Consider the following 6,838-nt stretch of genomic DNA (forward strand, 5'->3'; position numbering starts at 1 on the left):
GGAAGAGAGAGAAAGAACTGTGCATGAGAGAGAGAGAGAGAGAGAGAGAGAGAGAGAGAGAGAATAGTTGTACCACCAAAATTAATGTTCTTACATGACCCTCTGGCGGTCATATGGAAAGTTGGAACTGGGAATCTTATGAGACAGACAGACAGACAGTGAGATTCTACCACCAAACTCTTTTACTTGTTCCTCTCGTAGTAGAAGAGAAGGCTGTCTCTTGGGACCTCTTGATCAATTTGCCTCTGGACCCTTGCCTGTACCTCCGGGTGCTTGGCTAAATACAAGATAGCCCAGCGCACAGTGGACAAAATGGTGTCAGTCCCAGCGACCAGTAAGTCAATAATCATAGTACGCAAATCCTGTTCTGAAAAATATTAAAAATGATAATTAGCGATTTGAATGTAAGCAGAATATTCTGGTACTGCCCAAAGGAGGTTATGATGGTCTCAGTTTGGGCAGACTAAAAACCTGATTATCGTAACACCTAAATCCAACACTGAAAAGTATGAAATGGATAACCAGTGACTTAAATGTAGGCAGAATATTCTGGTACTGCCCAGTGCAGAGTGGATATGGTAGTCTCAATCCCAGTAAACAATAAATCGATAACAATAATATCCAAATCCAGCTCTGAAAACTATGAAAAGGACATCCGGTGGTTGGAATGCAGGCAGAATATTCTGGTACTGTTCAGAGGAAAGTTGGGGCCATCTTCTCGTCAGCTAAGTCAGCTGCCCAAGACCTCTTCCCAAGCAACTTATTTTGCTTAATACTCTATGTCATCCTCTTCTGCTTCACTTATGTCTTTTCAATACCACCATACTCAACGTAATTAACATACAAATTGATGTTGACCAGCCGTATCCAAAAATCAATCACTAACGATGAGGTGTCATGGAGCTTCCTTAACCAACGAGAATACTGATCTTGATATGGTGGTGCTGATCCCAGCAAACTGCAAGTTTGTTACCATTACATGCAAACCCAGTAATGAAAAAGGCAATTTGAAGTGAGAAAGTTATTTATCTGGAATTTGAGCCTAGCTAAAGTATTACACTTGGCAAAATCTAAGATGTCTAAGCGCAGTGTGGATATCATAGCCTTGAGCCCAGCAAACAGTAAGTCACTCATCATTACATGTAGGTCCATTTCTGAAGATGTAATAAATAGATAAATAAAAGTTTGGTTCCGTTTAGATCCAAAGTGCTTGAGTTGACCTTGCTCTGTGACACTGGTCTGTAACTTTGATCTTTAACTGATTATACTCAAAACTGAGTCCATTAATTCTTGCCATATCCTCAACCCTTCCACAAAATTTGGTCTAAACAGAATAAAAATTACTTAAGTGGACTTTGCCCTGTGACCTTGACCTTTGACCTATCGTTATAGGATTATATATGTACCATCTTTTATATTGTGCAGGAAGAGGTTTAGGTTTCCCTTAATCCACCTAGAATACTGGCTGTAACCTCACCTGTGTAGGGAGCATCCGTGGTCTCACTCTTAAATAAATCACATAAGGAGACGTGTCACGAAGCCTCCTGTGGGATTTAATCTCACCTGTGTATGGAGCGTCCGTGGCCTCTCCCTTGTTGTGGTCCATCTGTATCAGGTACTGGTCTATGAGGTCCCTGGGGTGAGATGGGTCCAGTGTGTCCTTATGATCCTTCAACACTTCCTGCAACACCATGCCATGCCCTGAGTTGCCTGTTCTTGTTAATGTGTCCTTGAGTTGCCTGTCTGTTAACTCCTTAACAGCAGGGCATCACTTTAGTGTCACTCGGGAACAAGGGATCATACCGCAGGGCGTCACATTTGTGATTCTGTGTTATTTTGAATTTGCCCGGCCTTTCAAGTGGTGGCTTGTATCATCTATCAGTACTGCCAATGTCCAACACTAGTCAGCACCCCTAATCTCATCTGTACTCCCATCCATTGTTGACAATTTAGCCATTTCTCCCCGTTCTTGACTCCCCTCCCTACCTCCCCTCCATTACCCTCTCCTCTCGCCTGCCTGGCCGCGCTGCAGTAAGTAAATCTTTCTTGGAAATTTCCATTGATTTCATCCATTGAAATAAACCCTATGCCCTATTCTTATACAAAATAATATATACAAAAAAGAAATAAGGTAAGTGATAGTGCCATACACCTGAAATTGGCTAATTATCACTTGACGACACCTCATATGCATTCGTTCGCTAATTTTCCCTGTTTATTTCCTCTTGAATTATGCCGTATAATCTATTCTCGTAATAAAAACATATATAAAGAAGGAAGGGAGAAGGCTAATTGATATTTACATTTACCTGGAACTACCTAATTTATTATGTATTGCCTAGATTTCCTGCCAATGTTTTCGTAGTTCTTATATTAGCAGATGTCACCACGCTGACATTGGCAGCCTTTCACTGGCCCTAGGCCACCACAGCATTCAGTTTACTGTCGTCTTTTAAGGCGAAGCCACGTTGGATTCGTGCCTGTCCAATTCCGCCGCTTTTTAGCCCCATGCAAAGGGCCCTGTGACCTCTACCCATACTAAACCTTGTGTGGAAAGGGGTAAAGGGCTAAGTGACTGCTGTGGAACGTGAACTGGCTAATTTATCAATGAAAATGTTGGACAGTGACTACGATCTTTCTGGTGACTAAAACAGTGCAAGTGGAAATGGAAATAATGTGTAAACAGCAAGTAAAAGCAATGAATGTAAATAAAAGTGAACAGTGGAAAATAGTTTTATAAGTTACTGCAAGTGACAGTGCATAGGACAGTGTAAATAAAATAGAAATGTAAATAATGTAAATAAAATAAAGAATGTAAATAGAAATGTAAATGAGTAGTAATATAAGAATACGAGTATATGTACTAGGAGTAATGAAAGTGAAAGTTTCACTGCAGCATGTATGAATACTATGAGTTTTGAAAGCGAGTGAAAGTGACAGATTCTCCCTCAACACTAGTATATAGGAGGAGAAAATGAATACTACATATTTTACTGAAAGTGAAATTGAATGCCTACAGTGATAATAAACTACTATTACTGAAGGAAACTTACGGATAAAGACTGCAGATATATATAAGTGTTATATAGTAATAGAAATATAAAGTGTGAGTGTTTTTATGAATAATAAATGACAGAATACCAGCAGCGAACGAGCGCAAGTGGGAAGCTGGTACTCGCTCATAATTTTCATTGCTATAACAGTGTTTTTTTTTGGAGTATGGATTCCAAACTATTTGAAAATCATAGAATAGTGTTTCTAGTGATAATATCAGGCTGTGGTAATCATATTACGAAGTGTCGGGATGTGTAAAGTGGAGACTTCGTTACCCAAATTCAGAGGTCTCCACAACTCCTACAGTACTCGACGAAGGCTCAACAAACATCCCAGAAGAAAGCTGAAGGTATGTGCCATAAGCATACATAATTATAATATTCTAGGAGTAATAATTGATTTTTGACAAATATTTTTAGAGAGTCTCTCAAAGCGCAAATATCCCTGCGGGACACGCAAGGAGCGCCAAAACAACCCCGCGGTTTAGGGGTTAATATGTCCATCCACCATTATCCAGTTCGATATTGTATTATTTATTTTTCTCTCTTTCTAACCGTCCCACGCAAGTGTAAGTTTCAATAAGTTTCCTGGCACACGATTTTACTCGTCTGGCTGCCCGCCCAGCCTGCCCGCATGCCGCTGAAAGCACGTATTCTCGCCTTATTTTCGCCACTCAAACTCAATATACTGCCATGAAACCCATATCATCTCACTCGTCGATGTTTGTTCTAGCTGTTAAGCACAAAAAAAAAAAATCAGGAAGACACGAATAAAATTACAATAGGCAGCCCTGAATAAACATATTGCAATGTCAGCTTCACTTCCCAGCTTCACCATTCGAATGCTTTCCATCGTTCAAATATTATTAGAAGTTTTGATAGAGAATTTCATCAGCTTTCAAACGAGAATTATCCAGTTTTGATACAATTTGTAGATTTTGAGAAAATAGCCAACAACTGAAAGCCATTTTTTGTTTTTATCTTTTTTGTACAGGGAGCTTTTCTGCAAAACTTTTCTCACACCTTATATTTTTATTCAATAGTATTGTGTAGAATTTCATGAACTTTCTCATGTCCACGCAGATTTTTGATACATCTCATAGTTTCCGAGCAAATCGCAAAAAACGATTGGGTACTCACGGCCATGTGTGACTTTCATCATGGACGCACAATCAATGCTATATTCCCGCCTACGTAACAACGACTTTTTATCAGAGATACTACATTGTTATGTTGTGTACATACGTAGAATTTACTTCTCTTTATCATGGTTCTTACATGAAATCGATACGTCTAATAGTTTTCGAGTAATTGGATGACAAAGTGAGATTACTCCAAGCACTTTTGACTTACAGCAAGCAAGAAAAAAAACACGCTGTTCCCCCGTCTTTTCCTACAAAATATGCTTCCAAAGGCTTATATTTTGGTAATGAACATGTGTAGAATTTTCTGCTCTTTATCATGGTTCTTACAGAAAATCGAAACGTCCAATAGTTTTCGAGCAATTGGCTGACAAAGTGAGTTTACTCCTCCAAGTGCTTTTGACTTTTACCGTGAGAAAAAAACACTCTCTGTTCCCCCGCCTTTTCCTACAAAATATGCTCCCAAAGACTTATATTTTGGTAATGAACATACATAGAATTCACTGCTCTTTATCATGGTTCTTACAGAAAGTCGATATGTCCAATAGTTCTCGAGTAATAGCACGACAAAACTAAATTACTCTTCTGATAGCTACTTACTTTTACAACAAGGAAAAAAAAAAAAACACTGTCTTCCCTCCCCCTTTGCCTGAAGACTATGCTCCCAAAGGTTTTTTTTTTTTTTTTACTTTTATGTACACTGTAAATCTTGAAGGGTTGTTTTTAGTGTTATAACCTACTAGACATGAACACTACTTTTTTCTAGTTACTGCTAATGAAGGCGTACTTCCTGTCATATGTGTAATATGTAAGAGAAAATGGTGATTTGTGTGAAAAATATAGGGATATTGATAATAGGTCAATATATATATATATCAACAAAATTCGGAAAACTCACTTCCTCCAGGGGTGTTGAGGGGCCTGAAGAACCTTGTGGGATTTGAAGATGAGGAGTTATGTAGCATGTGAGGAGTTATGTAGCGTACAGATAATGCCTGCCTCATTCCACACTATGGCTATGGCATACTTAACATATGCTAGTTCCAATATATCACAAAGCAAGCCACTATAGCTTTCACACACTACACGGTTTAGGCACTGGCTTTTCTATATACGTATATTTAGTCACAGCATAGGGCCCAGAGGAGGCGGAGTGGCAAAACCCCGCTACAGTGAACACAGGTCTTGCCACTAGGCCTAATGACTGATAATGGGCACCATTTCTTCTCAAGAGATATATCTATGTTCCATTGACAAAATCATTTCAAAATGTGCTCAGAAATAATATATTATCACACTCAGTCCACTGGGGTTTTGACTCGGGTGGGAAAGGGAGAATTAATGTGATTTAAAGGGTCAGCACACGCGACGCAGCCTCACAGCCTGGCTCCTTGTGATTGACTAAGGTTTCTCACTATGGGCAGCCTCCTGGGAGGCTCTACAATGATGCCAATGGTTTACCTCAGAAGAGGAATGCACCTGCTAGAACACGTCCAAATTTGACACAAATCAGCAAAAAACTTTCCTTTTGATGGCGTTTTTACTGCTTCTTCAAGCGATTTGCGTGAGTGTGGGTCTATGTGCCAAAGAACGCTATTCGCGTCAACGTGCCTGGGAGGGATAACTTGGTCCAGAGTTTCATCCTTTTGCAATTTATTTCACGTAACTTAATGGCAGAAAAAGACAATGTTGCAACTCCACATCCTGTCCATAGCATATCTTCGTCACAAGAAGAAGATGAAGAGGAGGACGAGGAGGACGAGGAGGAGGAGGCAGAAGAAAAATAAGAACAGGAGAAGAAGAAGAAGATGAAGGAGAATGAAGAATGCTAGTCACTGCTACTTTTATTACAAGTAAATGCAACCTATAACTAGTTATGGCATTTTATTGCACATTGATAACACACACCCACACCCACATCAGCAGACGGAGCCTTTCCCACAACTTAAAGAATTGACAAGGGAGATGTAATATATAGATGATCCAATACAAGTGGAAATGTTGGATGGGAGATAGACACAGAGCTTCAATTCTTTATTTTACATTTTGGGCTACCCTTTCTGAAAATGGGTTCCGTGTAGCCCAAAACGTTCTTTTCTCTATGGTTTTGGACTACACTCCCTGGGTTCTTTGTAGCCTGGAGCATTAAACAAAATAAAGAGTTCCAGCTCTAACCTGTATCTCCCACCAAGCGGCGCAATACGAGAGTCGACCCTCATGTATACTTACGGAAACTATATCCAGGCATCTCCCCACACATTGCTGAAGTTTATCGTAGCCCAGTTTTTTCTTGAAGAAGGGAGGGGCAACTTTATGAAGCCATGGAAAGAGGTTGAAAAGGTAGACTGCACCTACAAGAGATTCGTCGGTAGAGCAGACTAACTCAGCGGCTTCCTGTCCTCGCGGGTCATCCATTTCGTAATGCATGTCTGGGGAAGAAAGAGAGGAAGGGCGAAAAACAGGAAAGAAAGAAATGTGGGAATGTCAAATATGAAGTGGAGCAAGAGCAAAGCAGAAGGAAAGAGCAAAGAATAAAAACAGTGTGGAAGCAAAGTTTGATGAGGAAATGGTGGACTGAGAAGATGGAAGAACAGCTAAGAGATATGATGATGATGATCATGATGATGATGAGGAGGAGGAGGA

General features: G+C 40.0%; 1 long non-coding RNA gene across 1 annotated transcript; it reads right to left on the bottom strand.

The window, feature by feature from the left end:
- Window positions 1-328: 328 nt before the first annotated feature.
- Window positions 329-6,503, bottom strand: LOC145396204 (uncharacterized). Its single transcript, XR_013896742.1, has 3 exons — window positions 6,421-6,503; window positions 1,564-1,677; window positions 329-367 (listed from the first exon to the last, which is right to left on the bottom strand). It is a non-coding gene; the product is annotated as an uncharacterized LOC145396204 (long non-coding RNA).
- Window positions 6,504-6,838: the final 335 nt, after the last annotated feature.

Source organism: Coenobita brevimanus, chromosome 35 (genome assembly GCF_032717465.1).
Source record: "Coenobita brevimanus isolate Jiangsu-jjx chromosome 35, ASM3271746v2, whole genome shotgun sequence".
Classification (NCBI taxonomy): Eukaryota; Metazoa; Arthropoda; class Malacostraca; order Decapoda; family Coenobitidae; genus Coenobita; species Coenobita brevimanus.